Below are 20,734 nucleotides of genomic sequence, written 5' to 3' on the forward strand. Positions count from 1 at the left end.
TGCCTAGATTACTTTTTGTGCTCACTGAACTTCTTGTCACATATGATAAGTTGTGAAATTCTTCCTTGTGTAATTTCTGACCATAGCCCAGTGCAACTGGATATCAACTTTGCCATACTTGGGCTGTCCAGCCTCACTTGGCGATTGAACATATCTTTACTTTGGAATAGGGAGTTTCCTGTTCCGTTGCATGATGCAGTTTCCCATTTTAATAACCATAATCTCGATATTGAATACTCGCCTCTATTGTGGTTGGAAACCTTTAAAGCTGTTTTGAGAGACAAAATTATTGGATATAGCAATCACAGCCTGTAGACAAAGAGATAAACAACTTATGCTTCTTCACAGTCAATTGGTGGACCTCTCTGCTTTGCATAAACAGAGTTGTTCAGTATGCGTTTATAAAAAGTTGGAAGTGGTTCGAAGGGAGATGCAATCCCTGGAATTACATAAAATAGAAAGGAGCTATATGATGTACTCGTCTATGAACATGGAGGTAGACCAGAGGCTTTTTTTTTAGCTCATGTGGTGAAAAAAATGGCAATGTAAATCTCATATTGTGTAACTTTGGATGGGAGTGTTATGACTAATCTAGTGAGATTGAGTGGCTTTTTATACAATATTACTCTATTATACTCCCCGGCACCCCTGGTAGCGGAAGGGAATATTAATGATTTTCTCTCTAGCTTGAATTTACCAGTATTGCTGGAGGGTCAGAGAGAGGCTTTGGCGGTGCCTATCTCAGTTCAGGAGATACAAGATGCGGTTAAGGCTTTACCAGGTGGGAAATGCCCAGGGCCAGATGGTTAACCTATCAATGTTTATAAGACGTTTTTGATAGACTTCATGCCATTCTTATTTAGTCTTTTTAATTCAGTGGATGAAGGTCAATCATTCCTTGGTAATTTGGGTAATGCTTTTGTGTCTTTAATTCACAAAAAGGGTAAGAACACTATGAGTATATTTCTTATCGGCCTATATCTCTGCTGAATTCAGACCTGAAAATACTTGCTAATGTGCTGCAGCAGAATTGTTTGCCCAATTTAATACATTGTGACCAGACAGGCTTCATTAAAGGGAGATTGTCAAAGTCTAACACTAGACATCTATTCAACATTATACACCTGACTGAGAAGTCTGGGGTTTCGGGAGTAGTCACTTCTTTAGACACAGAAAAGGCCTTTGACCAACTTTCAAGGCTGTTTTTATTTCCGGTGCTGCAGAATGCCAAAATACCTGAACATTTTATTGCTTGGATAAGGGCCATGTTTGCTGAACCTAGGGCGTGTCTTCTGATCAATGGGGCTCACTCGCCTTTTGTTGATATCGCCCATGGGATGCATCAAGGGTGCTCCTGATCCCCACTCTTATTTGATCTGGCAATTGAACCATTGGCTGAAGTGGTACGAAAGAAGAAAGATATTTGTGGTATTACTTTAGGTAAAAGGGAACATCACATTTCTCTTTATGCTGATGATGTTCTTTTGTATTTGCCGGATTTGCATCAGTCTGGACCAATTTTGCAGTTCCTGCAACAGTATGGCAGGCTGGTGATTTATAGGGTCAATTGTGATAAGTCTGAGCTTCTCCCTTTGAGTTCTAAGGTCACTGTTCCGATTTGTTTTTCTGATTTTAAGATAGTGCGGACTAGTATTATATACCTGGGCATATTTGTGCCTAAAAATCACAATAGTCTGTACTCTGGTAACCATGAAGTACTTGTTGCCGATATGAAAAAGCTCTTGATTTCTTGGATGGACTTGCCCATATCTCGGGTGGGTTGGATCAACTTGCTTAAAATGAGTGTTTCGCCATAAACTGTTATATTTATTTCAACACGTTCCTTGCAATGCCCTGGTCAAACTCTTTAATGAAATAAGAGGGATAGAATTCAGCTCAGCCAGCTATGCATGCCTAAGTTGCAATACAGCATGGCTCTTCCCAATTTGAAGGGGAGCATTATTTTGATAAAATGTCTACATTTCGGTTATATTCCATTAATGTGAAAGGTCTGAACTCCCATTCCAAAAGACTTGTATTGTATAGGGAGCTCTCTTCCTCTTTTCCATAGATTTTTTCAGGAAACTAATTTGAAGAGGAGCTATGAACACCTGATGGCATCAGATAATTTCCTATCTAGATATTTTGCAGTTGCTTCTAATATGGGGAAATATACTAGAGTTGCCAAATTATTCTCTAAGCATTTTGCGTAGTAGTTTAAGAAGGATTATGAAGATCCCACTGGGAGATTTCTTTTAATTCAAATAGAGGTAGGAGGTGAATTGTACACTTTAATAAACTCCTATGGTCCTAATACTGATCAGGAGATATTTTTTGATAGAATAGCTGATGTAATGCAAAAATGGGGAGAAGGTCATCTAATACTAGGGGGAAATTTTAACATAACTTAATCATAAAAATTAGACAATTCTTCAGGAAGAAGCAACATTTCTAAAATATACATTTTGCATCTTATATATCCGGCGAATAAATGGAATCTTGTGGACGTCTGGAGACAATGTCCTCCTAAGGCCAGAAACTATACTTTTTTTTTTTCCAAACCTCATAACTTGTATTCAAGGATGGATTGCAGTTGGATAGATATATATTGTTAATTTAGTAGTGGTTTCTGAATTTGGACCTATCACCTGGTTGAATCATGCACCTATATGGATTGATCTCTTTTTCTCTCAGTTATACTCAGGAAAATGTTTCTGGAGATTCTTTATTGCTCGACAAGGAATATTGTACACCTCCCACCTCTATTTGATTTTAAAGAAATAACTGAATATTTTTTCATAAATGACGTCAAGAATATATCTCCAATAATCCTCTGGGATAGTTTCAAATCTGTAATTCGTGGGAAGTTGATCTTTAGGACCTCCTATAAAAAAAAAAAAAAAGGAAAGATGAGGAATAGAGAATCCCTATTAAATAAGATAACTTTGCTTGAGATTATCCAGAAACATGATCTCACTTCAAATATCTGGGAAATTTTAGGGAATAATTAGATTGTAAGCCCTGTGGGGATAGGGAAATACCTATAGTACCTGAATGTAATCCGCTTTGACGAACACTTTGAAGTGCTGAAAAGTAGATTATAAAAATCTAAATAAGTAAATAAATATTACTGGACTTCACGATTACTGTAGTGGCTTAGATATTGTAAAGATTTGTGGCTGTCATTGAAAAGATTACAATTGGATATAATTTGTTTATCTTTGTTACTGTTTTTTACTATTGATCTCTCCGATCAGACAAGTAACTAGCAGTAGTTATATCCTGGCTCATATGCTTGGTGTGTGGAGCCAGGTTTTGCATTTCTTGGATCCGCAAAAAAAACAATGCGCTTTTAGTAACCCCTGTTTATGGTAATTCACTGGTTTCAGGCTTGACATTTTTGCTGGCCTTTAAGGGCTATTCAGTATTGTCCAATTGTGGGATGAGAGTCATTTTATTTCATTTGCTTCTCTGTGTGAGGAATTTGATTTAGATGTGGGAGACCATGTTTATTATTTACAGCTTTGTGAGGCATTGGCTTCTCGCTTTGATTTATCTGTGCTGATTTGTCCGATGAACGGGTTGTTCACTTACCTGAGTGATCCCGACACACAAGCAAAAGGAATTTTTTAAATGTATTGGGGAATTCTATAGAGTAAACAAGGGTCAAATGCTTCCTCTTGGTTAATGGTCACTTGGAATTGTGATCTTGAGCTTTCTTTGGACGCTTCTGCTTGGAAGGGTATTTGGATGGTGCACACCATAGTTCCATTTGCCAGAAATGTGTAGAGATGATGGTCAGATTATTGCACAGGACATACCGTACCCCTGCTTTTTTTTGCAGCCATTTACTCTTACCTGAGCCCAGAGTATTGGGGCTGCGGGGGTATTGGATCCTTCTTCCATATGTGGTGGCAATGCCCAGAAGTTCAAAGTTTTGGGCTGGTGTCATTCAGAAGTTGGCTGATATTCTTAATATACCAGTGAATATTATGCCACTAACCAGACTACTGAGAAAATTGGCTGGCTATGGTATACTGGTTCCCTTTAGAGGTTTAGTCAGTCATTGCTGGCTGCTCGCGTTACAATCACCACTTTTTGAAAATGGACTCCAAGAGCCCAAGTCCGTGAGGTGGCTAACATATAATGCCTATAGTACGCTTAGGAATGAACAATTTAAAAATTGTATTTTGAAAGCATATCATACTTATCAAGACAGCATTATTAATGTGTAATTGTTCACACATTTAGCCTCACTTTGCTCTGTGTGATTACTCTACCACTGAGTTGTTTATATACTATTGGACTATGCTGTTTGAATAATTGTTTTTTGTTGTATGTATGCCTTGATAATGCATAAATAGAGTTTTAAAAAACCCCAAGAACATAATACATTATCTAGATCACTTTCTGTTTGTAGGGCCTGCAGCAAGGGTAAATGGAACGATTATTGAGTGAATTCCAGACAATAACTAATTAACTTGGCTCATGAGAAAACTGAGGGCCCCGCAATGGTCATATGTTTTCCTGGGTTTGAACTTGATTCCAATTAAATGGTGTCCAGATTGCCAGAAAAGAAGTTGGCCAAGTTGCAGGACCTCATTCGGCGGGCATATCTATCCAAGAAGCTAACATTAGCTGATATATAATCACTGATCGGAAGCCTGAATTTTGCCTGCAGAGTTATTCCCATGGGGAGGGAATTTTTTAGGAGACTTGCAGCGCTGACCGCCAGCTGCAAGTCCTCCTCACTTTATTAGGGTTGGAAATTCTTTGAAAGCCAATTTGGCAGATTGGGACAATTTTCTAGCCGATTTCAATGGTAATTCCATATGGCAGGAACCCCCAGTATTGAGTCGTGTCCTTGACATTCAGACAGATGCCTCTGGGAATTTGGAGCATACTATCAGGGCTCATAAAGCACAGCAGCTTGGCCCAAGGAATGGAGGGATGGGACTTTAACCAAGAATATTACTTTCTTAGAACGATTCCCTATCTTGGTAGCTTTGGAGGTGTGGGGTGGCAGGTTCAGGAATAAGAAGGTAATTTTTTGGTGTGATAACCAAATAGTTGTTATCAACAGGCAGTCCCCAAAGTGTCTGAGGGTCATAGAGTTGTGCAGGGAAGTTGTGTTTAAGGCTCAGTACAACAGTGAGAGCTCGGCATGTGACAGGATTGAGTAATGGTATAGCAAATGCTTTATCACAGGCTAAATGGATCTTATTTTGAAAACAGGTTCTGAATGCCGAAGGAGTGGGGACTCTGGTCCCTGAACATCTATGGAGGATTGGGACTCGACCACTTGGGATCTGTTGAGGGAATCAGTGGCTCCTGCCAATGGTCCATGTATTGCAGAGGATTTGAGAGGATACAAGGTTTTCTAGTCAGCTTGGGATGGACAAGTGACCCAGTCCTGACCGGGTTCATCATAAATTGCATAGCCAGAGTAAAAGAGGAGGGAGTATCTAGAGGGGCAGTGAATAATAATTTGGCAGGTTTTGCCTTCTTTGCCAAAGAGCAAGGCTGGGGGCAATCTGACAAAATGTTTCATAGTTAAAAAAAAAATGTTAAGGGGTGGAATGGGAAGGTGGGTCATATGACTGATTTTACAAAGGCCCATTTTTCAAAGTGGTATATGAAATCTGGTAGCAGAACAATGGAACGCAGCACCTTTTTCCGCTCAATAAGCATGTTTTTTATTAAGCAAAACATACATTCCGATAGAGTTAGATATACAATTGAAACTGAGAAATGTAGAAAAAGGACAAGATCTTTAACTTTTTGCAAAATAGTCTTTATTACGAAACTATGTTACCGGACTTCAAATGGCACCTTCTAGAGATAGTATTAAATTATACATCTTTCATAAATGTATATATATGTGCCTCTATGTAAACCATTGTGATGGTATACTACTTAACGACGGTATAGAAAAGATTTTAAATAAATAAATTAGAGTTGCTGGTTCGTTTATGGCACATTTTGCAATCTGTTTATAATTCTCGATTTGAAGCAAACCTATTCCGATCAGCAATAACATTGGCCTTTTTCAGCGCCCTATGGGTGAGTGAGTTGGTGGCTGCTTCCAGAACTGATTCAGGCTACAATGGCTCAAGGAGAATGTCCAGGTTAGAGTTAGGGGAGTATCTACTGATATCCATAGATCCAAGACTGACCAGAGGGGTAAAGGTGCCATTCTACACCTGAGACAAATTGATTCTCTGGTCTCTTTCCCGTGCACAATGCAAAGGCCTGCTTGCATTGTAGACCGAGGGTGGGATGGTATTCCTCTAACGAGATACCAATTTGCTACAGTATTTAAGGAAGCAGTAGGATGTTTACGATTGAATCCCAATGAATTCAGAACACATTCTTTTAGAATTGGGGCAGTCACTAGTGCAATCAAGCAGGTTTACAAACAGACTATTCAGAGAATTGGTAGATGGCGGTCAGCGGTGCAACTGTATGTAAGACCAAATTTACCTTATTGAGAGTAATGCATGTTATATCTTGTTGCAGTTCTGCCCCAGAGGCAAAGAATAGTCTAGATTGTTGGACACTCTTTCATCTGTTGGGCAGCAAGGAGGGCATGTGAAAGATCGTATGGTCCTCATTTGGGCATGGATGCTCATGGAGTCTATCACTTGGATCGGGCATGGGGTATGAGTTGGGAGTAGTTGTTGCCATTATAGTGGAACCGGGTGGCAAGGTATCATAAGCCAGATGCTATGATAATATACCTTGGGGGTAACGACTCGGACAAATTTTCATGTAGGCAATTGATTCGGATCATCAGAACAGACTTCTTGGAGTTGGATGCCTTTTCCTGGGGACTTATCTACTGTGATTGGATATAATTCCTAGGAAAAAAATGGAGCAACTCTAAATTGTGGAACAGAGGGCGAAAAAAGATGAACCACTAGGGGAGGTCAGATTCAGCACGACTGGACTGATGCATTGTGTGATCGGGTAACATTCTTTTGTCTGACATAGGGCAGGATCTTTTTAATAATACATTACAGGAAGCCCTCAAAAGCTTGTTTATAAGGGACACAGCAGGCTGCAGTTAGGTGGGGGCATAAGGCAAGTGTCAGACTGCCTTATGCCTGTGGCGGGTATACCTGAGCCAGCGTGATGGGATAAATTAAGATGGTGGAACAAAGACTTCTAGAACATACATAACATCAAGTGTGCCGGTTTCGTGTTGCATATTGGGCTTGACAAACCTGGGAGTGTGGCCCCTTGCTAGGTAGCACAGCGGAGGGCTGTGTACAGATGCTGTCTTGCTAGGAAAAACGGCGGATGGAGGCAAGGACAATACGGTTGTATCCGGTTGATTAAAGTATATTGGTCTTAGATACCGTAGGTAGTATTTGCTGTTAGATTAATAAAGCTGCAGCCTGTTGTATCCACTCAAGAGATCTGACTGGTTATTTTGTTATGTTTGTTCGTTGGGGGTGGGAAATGTGGGGGGTGTCCAGGGTGCTGATTTTATTGTGAATGAAGGCTTATGGTGCCAAGATCCCTGCACTGCTTCCAAATGAGCTGCAATAAAAAGGATAAAGGAAGACCTACTGGTAAAAAAAAATAAAATAAATTGAAATAGAGCTTTAAACCAGAGAGATATTAGTGCATAACTATCTGTGTTTGACTGAATTTGTTTCTTTCTGTCGGTTCTTTTAAATATTTTATATATATATATATATATATATATATATATAATTTTACCATATCCAATATTTAGAATGGTTTTCAGGAAATTAAATAAATGAACATAAAATGGTACACCTGGATAAACCTCATCTTGTCCTTATTTTTTGGACAGAATTTCCTTCCTACTAGATCATTAGCTGCAAACATTTGTTTGAAACAATATGCCTTTGAGGCAGTGAAGCAAAACACTAATTAATCCCTCCTTATGGTTCAGTTTTGTTATTTTCAGTTGGCTGCCTGATATTTGTGGAAATAAGTCTTCTGAACTATATTTGACTAATCCTTAATTGTCTTTACTATCAGAAAAGTAACATTATTCCTAGTAAAATGCAAGTACATGTTTCTTAGCTAACTATAATACAGAGTAGCAGACCTGGAGGAGCTGATGTAGACAGAGAGGTATATAGAGGAGACCTTCAAGGGTGATCCCAACTCCAGTCTAGCAGCCCTTGTAATATTCTAGAGGAGCAAGGTCACCTAGCAGGAGATCATCATCTTGGTGTGGCAGGAAGTAATCCTGTAGCTAAGCTCTCCAGGTGATGCTTTTTCCTCTTTCACCAAGGATGTATCTCCAGGGGTCCATGCCCAGGAGGGAAGGGATAGAGCAGCCTTTATAGTGAGTGATTATATTATTAAGACGTAGATAGCTGGGTGTCTGTTCGGTGTGAGAATCATATGGTAACTTTCCTGCCTGCTGTGAAGGTAGCAGACCTCATGTATCACCTAGATAAGATTTTAGGGAATGCTGGGGAGAAACTGGCTTCTGTAGTACATGTGGGTACTAATGACCTAGGAAATTGCAGGAGGGAGGTTCTGGAGGCTAAATTTAGGCTCCTAAATAGGAATTGGAATTCAGAACCTCCAGGGTTGCATTCTCAGAAATGCTTCTTGATCCATGCCAGGACCCCAGAGACAGGCTGAGCCCCAGAGTCTCAGTGCATGGATGAGACGATGGTTCAAGAAAGGGTGTTTTAGGTTTATTAGAAATTGAGGAACATTTTGGGAAAGGGGAAGCCTATTCTGATGGGTGGACTCCACCTTAACAAGAATGGAACCAGACAATTGGTGCTAACTTTTAAAAAGGAGAGCAGCTTTTACTCTAGAACATGGGGGAAAGACGAGAGTCGCTCAGCAACGCATGATTCAAAGGGAGGTAATCTTCAAAGGATACTGTCAAACCAAGTAAGTTAGCAAGTCTTGATAGCAAGGTGGTTGTAAAACCTGAAAAAACAAAGATGTATGTATTTACATACAGACCACACATAAAAATGACTGCAAACTGTATCATCTGATAATAAGCAGGTTGTTGGTACATATAAAAATACAAATAAAAGTATTTAAGAATGTCTATATGCAAATGCTAGAAGTCTGAAAAAATAAGACTGAAGGGTTAGAATGTATTACACTAAAGGAAGATTATAGACATAATAGGCATCTTGGAGACCTGGGAGAAGGAGGATAACTGATGGGACACTGTGATACCAGGATACAAATTATATGAAATTGGTGGAGGGGTGGTGCTATATGTTAAGGATGGCATAGAGTCAAGCAGGGTAAAATTTTGTAGCAAACAAACTGCACTCTGAAATCTTTATGGACAGCTATTCCAAAGGAAAATGGGAAGAGTATAGAAGTGATAATATATTATCGCCTGCCTAGCCAGGATGAGGAAACAAACTGCTAATGGAGATCGGACTGGCTACTAAATGGGCATCACAGTAATAAGGGGACGTGTCAATTACTTGAATACTGATTAGGTAAATGTCACATCAGGCCATGCAAGGGAGGTAAAGTTCCTTGATACCATCAAGACTGCTTTATACAGCAATTGGTCATGAAACTGCTGCAAGTGGGAACTACATTAGGTCTAGTTCTCAGTGGTGCAAGAGAAAAAGATGGTGGATCTGCTTGGTAAAATATGATCATAATGCAATAAAATTTGACATAATTACTACAGTATGAATACTAAGAAAAACTACTGCAGTAGCATTTAACTATAAAAAGGGGGAACTATGGTAAAATAGAGGAAATTTGTTAGAAGAAAACAAAAGACACAATCCATAAGATTAAAAACTTTCAGGCAGTGTAGACACTGCCTGAAAACACAAGCTTGGTGCAGGCAGTGGAATACTGTTTGCCTGCACCAAGCTTGTGGTGCAGGCAAACTGTATTCCATGCATTAAAAATGATTGAAGGAAAACCAAACGACTGGCATGGTTTAATAGTGAAGTAGAAGAGGCAATTAATATGAAAAGGGCATCATTCAAAAAATGGAATTCTGACCCAAATGAGGAAAATAGGGAAGAACATAAGCACTGGCAAGTTGGATGTAAAAAAGTAATTAAACAGGATAAGAGAGAATTTGAAAAGAAATTTGCCTTAGATGTCAAAACAAGTAATAAAAACTTTTTCAAGTACATTCAAATCAAAAATCCTATGAGGGAGACAGTTGGGCTGCTAGATGAGTGAGGGCTGAAAGGGGTGGTCAAGAAGGACAAAAAAATGGCACAAAAACTAAGGGGCCGACGCAGTATCATGCATTAAAAAGCATGTGTCCGAACTGGGTGCACATCCCCTCTCCTGGGCACCTGATGTAATAGGCAAATAAGCTGCCATGCTAAAAGGGATGCACTAGGTATAAATTGTGCATCCCTAGTACGTCCATGGTATCAGGCACCTAGGAGATGTGGCTGTGCATGGGTTAGGAAAACATGCTCAATTAACGAACATGTTTGGACGCATTTTGGATATGCTAATCCCTTTTTTGCATGGGCTGTTAGCCTAGTGCATCCAAAATGCGCATCCAGTCATGGGCTAACCTGTGCACTAGACTGACCGCACAATATTGTATCGGCCCCTAAATGACTTATTTGCCTCTGTCTTTACTGTGGAGGATATTGAATCCATATCCACACCAGAAACATTTGTTGATGGTATTGATTCTGAGCAACTAGGTGAAATCACAGTGAAACTGGAGGACATAATAACTCAGATTGATGGATTGAATAATAACAATTCACCAGGACCAGATGTTATTCACCTCAGAGTTCTGAAGGAAGTAAAAAATGAAATTGCAGACATGTTGCTGGTGATTTGCAATCTGTTATTTAAAAAAGCCATGGTACCAGAAGATTGGATAGTGGCCAATATGATGCCAATTTTTGAAAAGTGGTCCGCGATAATCTGGAAAACTATAGACCAGTGAGCCTGAGTTCTGTGCTGCGCTAAATGGTCGAAGCTTTACTTAAAAACCTTACTGACCACATAGAGGAAATAGACATGGTTTAATGGGGGAGAATCAACATTGTATTTTGCACAGGGAAATCTTGCATTACCAATTTATAAGATTTTTTTGAGGGTATAAATAAACATGTGGGTAAAGATGAGCCAATTGTTGTAATGTATTTGCATTTTCAGAAGGCATTTGACAAAATCCCTCGTGAGACTTCTTGGAAAATTGGGAGGTCATGGGGATCCTATTATTGATTGGTAACTGGACAAAAGACAATAAACAGAGGGTAAGACTAAATGTTCAGTTTTCTGGATGGACAAAGATCAGAAGAACATAAGAAGTTACCATACTGGGTCAGACCAAGGGTCCATTAAGCCCAGCATCCTGTTTTCAACACTGGCCAATCCAGGTTACAAGTTCTGTCGAGTACCCAAACACTAAGAAGATCCCATGCTACTAATGCCAGTAACAGCAATAGCTATTCCCTAAGTCAACTTGATTACTAGAAGTTAATGGACTTCTCCAAGAATTTATCTAAACCTTTTTTTAAACCTAGCTTCACTAACTTGCCTAACCACATCCTCTGGCAACAAATTCCAGTACTTAATTGTGTGTTGAGTGAAAATGGATTTTCTCTGATTAGTTTTAAATGTGCTACTTGCTAACTTCATGGAGTGCCTCCTAGTCCTGTTATCCAAAAGAGTAAATAATCGAGTCATATTTACCCATTCTAGACTTCTCATGATTTTATAGTCCTCTATTATATCCCCCCTCAGCTGTCTCTTCTCCAAGCTGAACTGCCCTAACCTCTTTAGCCTTTCCTCATAGGGAAGCCATCCATCCCCTTTATCATTTTGGTCGCCCTTCTCTGTACCTTCTCCAATGCAACTATATCTTTTTTTGAGATGCAGTGACCAGAATTGTACACATTCATTGGTGATTGCCCCACAGGTCTGTATTGGGACCTGTGCTGTTTAGCATATTCATAATTGATCTGAAGAAAGGAATGAAGAGTGAGGTGACCAAATTTGTAGATGAAACAAAATTGTTTTGAGTCATTAAGGGGGTCATTTTCCAAGGAGTTACCGCAGGAGATAAGTTCGCAAATCGCACTAACAGCCGTTAACGCGATTTGCGAATGCAAATTTTTAATTTTGTATTCAGGGGGCGGAGTTGGGGCGGAGCATATGTAAAGTTATCGTGTGCGGAGAAACAGCCGCAGTGTTAGCGCGGCTCCTAACGCGGCCAATAGCTACAACCCTTTCATTTGCGATACATTGTGCGCTAGAGGCTGGTAAAGGTTTATCGCGGTTCACGACAGTCTGTTTCAGTATCCTAGAGAGAGAGAGAGAGTGAGCGAGCCTTGCTATAATGTCTACTCCCTAGACAGGTATTTGTATCCCTATGGGAGGCCCACCTAGTAACTCGAGGTGGGGATTAGGTATGAGTGTAGGGGGTTGGGGCCACTTTCACATTCAACATGAGACGTATGAACAGAACAGTGGTCTCTTGTGAAGACTTGATGGCCTTCGGAGTGAGGAAACTCAGTCCAAGATGAGATTTGTGCAATGTTCTCTTCACCTAGCTTGATGGACACTCTACCTGGGCAACAACAAGCTAGGTTGCGATATTGGAAAATGAGGCCCTAAAACAGCTAAGATTGTGAATAACTGCAGAAGAAACTTGTGAGACTAGGAGAGCTGGCTTCTAAATAGCATATGCAATTTAATGTAGACAAATGCAAATGTACATAGTAAAAAAAATAATCCCAATTACAAGTACATGATTCTGGGTTCCATATTTGGAGTCACCACCCAGGAAAAGGACCCCAGAGCCTTTGTGGATAATATCTTGAAATCTTCGGCTCAGTGTACAGCGGCGTTCAAAAAGGGAAATAGAATGCTAGGAATTATTTCAAAAGAAATGGACAACAAAACGAAGACTATCATAATGCTTTTATATAGATGCATGGTGTAACAACACCTTGAATATTGTGTGCAGTTCTGATTGCTCCATCTCAGAAAAGATAGAGCAGACATAGAAAAGGTATAGAGAAAGGCAATGGAAATGATAAAGGGGATGCAAAAGCTCCTCTATGGAGAAAGGCTAAACAAATTAGGGCTCTTTAGCTTAGAAAACAGATGACTGAGAGGGGATATGATTGAAATTTATAAAATCATGAGTGGGGTGGAACGGATAAATAGGGACTAAGTGACACTCCATGAAGCTAGAAACCTGCAGATTTAAAACAAATTGTAAGAAGTATATTTTCACTCAGTGCACAAACTATGGAATTGTGTTGCTGGAGGATGTGGTTGAAGCAACTAACATGGTGGGGACTTGTTTCTGAAGTAAAAGTCCAAAAACAGTTATTAGTCAGTTAGACTTGGGAAAGCCAGCACTCATCCCTTGGAGTGAGATACAAGAAATTGATCAACAATTGGGGATTTGAATGGTACTTGTGACCTGGACTGGCCATTGTCTGGGACAAAATGTGGGTCTGACCCTGCATGACATGTCTTATGTTCTCAATTAGACTGGAATGTTTTGTGCAATAAACCTGTCACATAAATAGCTTCAAGTCTAGTTTTGTAAGATGAAAACAACAAAAGTGGTAAACAAAAAGGTAAACATATTTAAAAATGTGTGAAAATTATTACAAATTTAATATCAATAAAAGCATATTTACAATAGAATCAAATTTAAAATTAGCACAATGATGGATCCAATGTACCCAACATGGCCATGTTTCAACAAGATGTCTGCTTCAGGGGTGGTTATAAAGTTGATTGTCCTTATTCCATAAGTAGAACCCATAAAAATCTATCATAAAAGTAGTAACATTTTTAATAAACAATAACAAAAAAATTATCAAAACATAATAAATGTATTTATTTATTTATTTTAACGTTTTTATATTCCGTCATTAAGTTATTCACCATCATAACGGTTTACAATAGGGCACCTATATCAAAGAAAATATAGATCATACTTTACATAGAGGGTGCCATTATCATTCGGTAACAAAACAACATTAAGTATAATATGGTTTATGATGTGGAATTTACATTAATGAAATTCTCATGGGGGATTGTATGTTAATCCACTAGGACTAAAATTAAATGAATACAAATTTTAAAATATTGCAAATTAAAAATGGCAATATATAAGAAATGACACAATAATATGGCAAAATGATAAATAATTTAAAACAAAACCAAAATATGTAAGAATTAAAGCATACCTGCTAGTTAAGAGAAGAGGCTGACCACTATATCATAAACAAGCTTAAAAATCAGAAACCTAAAAACTAAAAAGCAAATTTTTTTTAATAGAAATATAGGAAAGGCGGGTAATAAATGCCTTTAAATAAATAAATTAAAATATATAAAAATTAAAATATTTAAAGAAACTAAAAAGAAATAATTGAAAAGCTAAAAATGATAAATAACTTATCAGCTGTAAAATTTCCATGGTACTCTGAGGTACCAGAAATGGTATAGCAATTTTATCAATTCAAGATAGCTGCAACTGAGAGGAGTAGAAGTCTGCTTTGGTCCCACAAGGTTTGGGCTCCAATATTTCACTATGTATCACAAGTCACCTGATTTTCTGTTCTTTTTGATGTACACCTTGATGTTTACTGTTGGTTCATCTTTTTGTTTTCTTTTTCTCTTTAATAATACAAAGATAGGAACACACAAAAAAAGAAAGTATGTGCAGAAGTTAAGCCTGGTTGGAGCTATTGTAACTTTGCACAAGATAATTTTTGTATGTCCTCAGCCAGTTATCTGAGTAATTTCAAAGGAAACCTGTGTGCATATATTTGCTTTGAAAATATTTGGTAAAGTATATGCAGAGTTTACTGCTCTGCGGTCAGTTATAAAATTCTCCTCATTATGGCCACACAGGGGATTTAATCTTTATTTCAATTTATAATGCTACTGTTTAGGCTTTGACTAAAATCCTGTTTCATTTTGCTTAAAAACACATGAAATGAAGGGCGAGAGTGAGCCAGCTTCTATAATGGCTGCTTAACCTCATATTTCCAGTCCCTTATTTTCCTTAAGCTTTAAATAGGATGGTCAAATACTGATTTTCTTGCTCAGAGAAGGAAAGCAAATGCTTATTGCAGTCATAGAGAAGCGATCAAGAGCCATGGTGTAGTGTGTCTCCCACAGTGCTGGGAGAATAAAGCTGAACATGTGCTTAGTGGAAACAATAATGCAGGCAAGGCCATTAAAGCTTCATGATACTAAAGGAGGCTCAAGGCAGAGATCTTTCAGCTATGCTAGTGTTAGTCTAGTGCAGTAAGGAGTGAGGGAACAGGTTTTGCCATGGAGTTTAACAAACAATCATGCAGGTGGAGGATGCCGTGACAGTGTTGCTGGTGGCAGATACTTTGAATTGAATGGCAAGTTTCAATAAACAGTAAAGTGTGGATGTATGGCAGATGAAGAGGAAGAGCTGGCCCTGCGAATCCTCTGGTAAGATGATGAGGAAGAAAATGCACTCTAGTTGGGTGAGGGAAGCCAGTGAAGCAGATTATTATTAATGTGGGGTGATCCAGAAGCTGAGAAGTAGATAAGTGCTTTTGTAGTGACTATATCTGGCTGCGGCAGATGTTGATGCGGAGAATAAATGATGATCCTGGAGTTAGTTATGAACAGAAACTGTTAAAAGAAACACTAAGGATCATGTGATAGAAAAATGTTTTCTTCCTGCAAGTGTATACTGCTAAAGGTGAATTTTAAAAGCCCTGTGTGCGACAAAACTGGGAGATACATGCACAAGTTGGACTGACGGAGCTGAGCAAATTTTATAAGCTGCCCATGGACCTGCGTGTCTTCTGCTCTATGCATAAGGAAAAAGATTCTAAAAAGGGGCGGAGCATGGGCATGTCTGGGGAAAGCCAAGAGATGTGCACATAAATACTTGCGTGCACAACGAGGTCCCCTGCAGGGTAACTTTAATACTGCTGTGGATGGCGTGTAAATAATAAAACAAAAAATATCTAGGCTAGACAGCTGTCTCAAGTGCCTGCCTCCCTCCAATTGTACTGTCGCCAACACCCATGAGTTGTTTCCATAATGTTGCAAAATGGGATAATATCGACCCGGAAGCTTGTAGAGGACAGCCACTTCTAACACAGCTTGTTCTGCGGCGGTCATAAAGAGAATGTGGGAAGTTGAATACTTTTGTTCGATCATAGGTATACATGCTACTGTTTCTATTTTCTTATTGGTAATATGTCCTTGAAATAGTAAGTCCTGGCAAATGATCATTTTGCTACAGCTAGAATCTACCAAGGCCTGGGTAGAGGTTCCCTCCAGTTCCATCTGGATTAAAAATTCCCTAAGTCATGTATGTGGGACACCCACAAAATTACAGCTTTGGAGTTTTGTCAGCTTGTGATCCTAAGCGTTTTCTCACATGTCATTAACATTCTGGAGCTCTATCCCCATTCATTACTCCTTCTCACTTTGTTCCGCTAACCTGTGTTTGAACTCCAGGTCCTCAAGTCAAGGACATTCTTCCTTTGAAAGCACATTCCCTTAAGGCCGATCGGGTTTCTGCCCTACCTAGTTCACTTAAAGAGTCTTCGGTTTCTGTCTGCCTATATGGACAGTGGTCTTCTTCATGCCCATTCTCCACACAAAGGGCACAAAAAGAGAGGGTCTGCAATGCCCTGTTTCTGGGTTGTTCCAGCCTCTCCGGATTCCCCTTTTTTTTTCTAGGTTGCGGGTCATTCTGCTTCTGAGCGTTATTTTTGAGTATGTTTACTACGTTGGGCATTGGCTGGGTCACCAGACAAACATCCATAGGTTTGCTTCAGCCATACTGACCGTCCCTTGCCAAGTGTCCTTTCTGTCCACAGTTAAAACATGTTAATGAGATTGGCTTCTGGAAACCAGGTACGGAGGCTGAGCTCCCTATTTTGGAGGTTCATTGCTGAGATCCTCTGTACCTTGCAGGGAATTGTTGTGAGTTGTCTTTCTAAACCTCTTATGCTGGTGTGCATTGACTGTGCCTGGTGGAAGGTTTCCGTCATTTCCAGGGCTTTCTCCAGGGTGATCTTGATGTGTTGACAGACCCAGTTCCTCATGGACTGGTCCAGACCATCTAGGAACTGCTCCAGGAGTATTTTATGAGCCACTTCCAGTCCCAACCTTGCCTCCACTGGAGCCACTTCCACCCAGTATCTTTCAAATGATGAAAGATGTTTCTGGAGCTCTCACCAGGCTGTAGGGCCACCGTCGGATCTGCTGCTGATAGTGTTCTGGGAAGTAGCCAGCTCTCTGTAGTATAGCAACCTTGATGTCCTCATAGGAAGCCCTCCCATCTGGATTGATAGCCTGGAACGTCACTTGATTCTTGCTGATGAGCAAGTTAGCCAAGTATGTGTCCAGCCGGACTCTGGCCAGGCTGACAGGCAAGCGATTCATTCAAAGTTCTTTAGAAAGACCTCCAGGCCCTCTCCTCCCTTCATCTTAAACAAGATATGTGAAAGTGAAAGTGCCTGAGGTATTCTGAACATAGCCAATTGCAGGGCCTCAGCTAGCTGAGTTAATACTGCCCCTTGTTGCAGTAATTGGTCTTGTAGCTGCTGCTGTTTGTCTATTTGTGTTTGTACAGTGTTTTGCAGCTGTTGCTGTCCGGTGGCCAGGACCTGTATTACCTGCAACATTTTATCTCTTTGAGGCCAGCTTCCAAATGGATAACTCACATGAGGCAGATAATACAAAAAACACCTGCTGACCTGTCTGGCCTTAACTTACTAACTGACTCCTGACTGCCCAGGTGGGGATAGCACCCTTGGCCTGTTGTAGAACTCAGACGGCCCCAGGAAAAAACTCTACAGCAGTTTTTTTTTTCTTCTTGGAGGCTGTGGGTTTTTACTTGTGCTTCCTGCTTAAGCAAAATAGATCCCTAAATTAACACCATGTGTAGCCTATTTTATCCTGCTGCGACCACAGGAATAGTTCAGGAATATAATAAGACTGGACCAACATAGCTATAATGCAGATATTTATTTACAGTGCTTCAAAGATACAAGAATCAAGATAGTAGCTCACCATGTGTCAGGCACAACTAACAAGTAAATGTCCATCATCTGGGTGTATCATGAGGTCCTACCAGCTCCCTGGGACCTCCCCAAGCCTTTCTGGGCCTGGGTTCTTATGGTAGAATGAAGGGAACCTGCCTTCACCCAGAATCCCTTGCAACATTCTGCCTTAAGGAGAACTGGGTTAAAACCTTGAACCGGGCTTCTTAAGGCAGAATAAGGGAGTTGTCGGTACACTCCATCACAGTGCGTATGTTATAAAAATGAATGTGTTCCTGGACTCGAGCTGGCAAATGCACAGACGTGCACTAATGTGGCTGTGTAAAAGTTACCGTCCCTGTGCTTATGCCGTTCATTTTTTAATTTTGATAGCTTTTTTTTTTTTTTATTTCCGTTACTACTTCTGGTTCCTTACATTGCTCGTAAATCTGCCTTCTTCAGATTCTTCCATTTGTGGAATTGTATTATGATGGGGTTGTTCAAATATTTGTAGTAGGATTGTTTCTTTATACTAAGTTTTTGGAATGAAGTAGGACTATTTTAGGAATTTATAAGGTGGATATACCACAGATGATTCCAGTATTTTTATGGGGTAGGGCTAGTCAGTGGGATGTTTAGGGAAAAGTCAAGAATCTGGCACAATACCTGCTATTTAGCTACATTGTGTGTGTTTGCTAGATTCTGGAAGGGGCCTTCCCCCCAAATCAGTCTAAATGGATACAGAAATATTGAATATGTTAAGCATGGAGAAATTAACAGGATTTGAGAAGTGATTAGACTGTTTGGGGGGGGCATTATGCTCCCTTTTTCATTTTTCAAAGCATAACCTGAGAATTTTTTCTTGTTTTAGGGGACAAGGTTATAAATATCTGTTATGGATTTTGAATACCTAAATAAGTGGCATATAGATAGCTGCCAACCTTCACTTTTCTTCTTTTTTTCATTCTTTTCTATATGATTTGAGCTCAGAGTTTGATTATAATGTTGATTCTGTCTTTGGGTTGTTTTTTGAGTTAGCTTTCTTGTTATTGCATACAGTCGTGAATTATTGTGAAGTAATCTTTTGCTATATTCTTGCTGATGTATTCTGTTCCTTTTTTAATAAAATGTATAAATGGTGAATGCTATTTGCATTGTTGATGTATGTTATATAAGACATGTCTGATATATTGATAGAGATTAATTATGTTCTAAAGCATGTACACATTTAGAAAACAGCTAAAGGCCTCACTATTTAAACCAGCCTATGAGCTCTGTGAATAAATGCACCATGGTATTCCCTAGGTTTCCCTCTTTTGAACAGTGTGTCTTCTCAGGTTCACCTGTATAGGCTTTGTTTTTTTATTCTTAGCCTACCTCCTAATGTCTTTCTGCATCCATAAGGGTAGATTTTCAAAGGGTTGCATGCGTAAGATACGCGCACAACCCTAGAAAACCTACCCCTGTGTCCCCCTGCGCGCGCCGAGCGCAAGTCCCAGGACGCGCGTATGTCCCGGGGCTTGCAAAAAGGGGCGGGGTGGGCGTGGCCTGAGCCTCCAGGCAAAGCGGCCATTTGCCGCTGTTCCCGGGATCGCAGGTTGGCCGTTGGCCGGCGCGCGTAATTTATGCCTGCCAGGAGGCAGGCATAACTTCTTCAACAAAGGTAAGGGGGGGTTCTAGATAGGGCTGGGGGATGGGTTAGGGAGGGGAAGGTGTGGGGGGGCGGAAGGAAAGTTCCCTCTGAGGTTTCTCTGATTTCGGAGCGACCTCGGAGGGAATGGAGGCAAGCTGCATGGCTCGGCGCACGCAAGTTGCACAATTGTGCACCCCCTTGTGCGCGCCGGGTTGCGCAAACAAATTTGCGCCTGCGCGCAGGTTTTAAAATCTGCCCCATAGTGTGTACAATCTTGTTGTGATTGTTCTTATCCCTGCAGTGAACTGTAGTTAAGGCAAAAAATATTTTAGATAATTAGATTAAACATCAAAAAAAATTTGTAATTAATTTTTGTAGCCCCATATTTCATCATTTCTTTTTCCTCTATCTCAATTGGAGCCAGTGCTGGGATTGTGGTACCACTGGTCTTCATTCACAATAGACTTCCTCCTGCTCTTCCTAATCTGGTCATTGCAGCAAAGGTTCTGAGTCTGTAAGTCATGCAACAGAGCTCCTTCTGGAATACTGTATCATGCATTCTTAATCTTGCCAGCAGGTGTTGTCTTATAGCTGATCACAACTCACTCCTCCTTCCACATGGGCTGGAAACACCGCTTTTGCAACATCTTCAGTCCACCTAGGGTACAGAACATCTGATCTAGGTATTGCACCAAAGACTATCCACATAGTAGTGTGCAGCATTGCCACTGAGCTGGTTGTTGTAAATATTCAATGAAAATTGACTTTTCATAAAGGATAAACCCTATCTAGAGCTGTGTTGTTATTTAAAAATATGAAGTCTTCCCACCTCCACCTCCTGATGTTGAAACAGTTACTTTGTTTAAATCTATGGACATTTAATTAGTTTATGTTCAGACTAGTTGCAGTTCTGCTAGTTTGGTACTGTCATTGCCTTCAAACAGGTCAAGAAGTAAAGGATTTTGTTTAATATAGACTACTTAAATTGAACATCTCTTAACGTCCTCTGACTCTTCATAGAGCTGGCCAAATGTATGTAGTTTGAAGCGTACAGAATTTGTATGCATATTTTATTTTATCTAAACACTATATTAAAAAGGTATTTTTTTTC

The 20,734-nt window shown here is 39.9% G+C and overlaps 1 protein-coding gene across 4 annotated transcripts in view; it reads left to right on the forward strand.

Annotated features, from left to right (window-relative positions):
* The window catches only part of RTTN (rotatin), a 685,521-nt gene that overhangs the window by 344,021 nt on the left and 320,766 nt on the right, over nucleotides 1-20,734 (forward strand). The gene's annotated exons all lie outside the window — the stretch shown is intronic.

This window comes from Rhinatrema bivittatum, chromosome 2 (genome assembly GCF_901001135.1).
Source record: "Rhinatrema bivittatum chromosome 2, aRhiBiv1.1, whole genome shotgun sequence".
Classification (NCBI taxonomy): domain Eukaryota; kingdom Metazoa; phylum Chordata; class Amphibia; order Gymnophiona; family Rhinatrematidae; genus Rhinatrema; species Rhinatrema bivittatum.